Raw genomic sequence first — 1,026 nt, forward strand, 5'->3', positions numbered from 1 at the left:
CATAAAGGTAACAACGGTAACAATGGACACAAACAGGACAGTGGGCCTTTGACATAACAATACTGCTGCTCTGGGCAGACAGAGGAGCCAGGTTGGGGGCGGCTAAGGCAGGAGCGAGCAGGCAGTGGTGTTTCGATGAGTCAGTTTTTTGTTTGTTTGTTTGTTTTTGTTTTTTTTGCGGTACGCGGGCCTCTCACTGCCGTGGCCTCACCCGTTGCGGAGCACAGCCTCCGGACGCGCAGGCTCAGCGGCCATGGCTCACGGGCCCAGCCGCTCCGTGGTACGTGGGATCTTCCCGGACCGGGACACGAACCCGCGTCCCCTGCATCGGCAGGCAGACTCTCAACCACTGCGCCACCAGGGAAGCCCCCGATGAGTCAGTTTTTAATGCAGATCGATTTCTGTTTGCTATATGTCCTAGACTATTGTGGTACATGCTGCCTTCTTATTATCAAATACCAAAATTTCTTCCTGTCAGTGGTTTCTTAATTTTCTAGAGATAGAAAGCAGACATTTCCCTGGAAGCTGTTTCTACTGATAAGTATCCCAGATCATCTCAGGAATTCCAATTTATCTTATCTCCCCAGCAATACTGCCAAGGGAAACATCAGACTTCTCATTCAGAGAAGCCAGAAGGTCATTTGAGTTCATATAGGAAATGAACAGTATGTATATACTTTTCCATTTCACCATTAATTTGGGTTGCAGACTGTCTTAGAATATTAACAGGTGATTTCTCCTTCGAACTTTTTCTTTGGTCATGGTGTCTCTCCGTAGATTTGAGGATGGTATTAGGAGGCTTGGGTCTGCTATCCTAGAGAAAATCCCTTATGTGTTCCCGGTCTGACTTGCCCCAGTAGTAAAACAGAAATAAAGCCATTTTCTTGTCAGGATCTCTGAAACACATTGCTACATTGCCTTATAGTTTTATTTTAAAATGAATCTTCTTGAATTCACACCCTTGTATTTTCTACCCTAAAAACTCTCTACAATAGACTTCTCCTTGTCTTAGACTGTTTTATGAAA

The sequence above is a fragment of the Tursiops truncatus genome, chromosome 6 (assembly GCF_011762595.2).
Source record: "Tursiops truncatus isolate mTurTru1 chromosome 6, mTurTru1.mat.Y, whole genome shotgun sequence".
NCBI classification, from domain to species: domain Eukaryota; kingdom Metazoa; phylum Chordata; class Mammalia; order Artiodactyla; family Delphinidae; genus Tursiops; species Tursiops truncatus.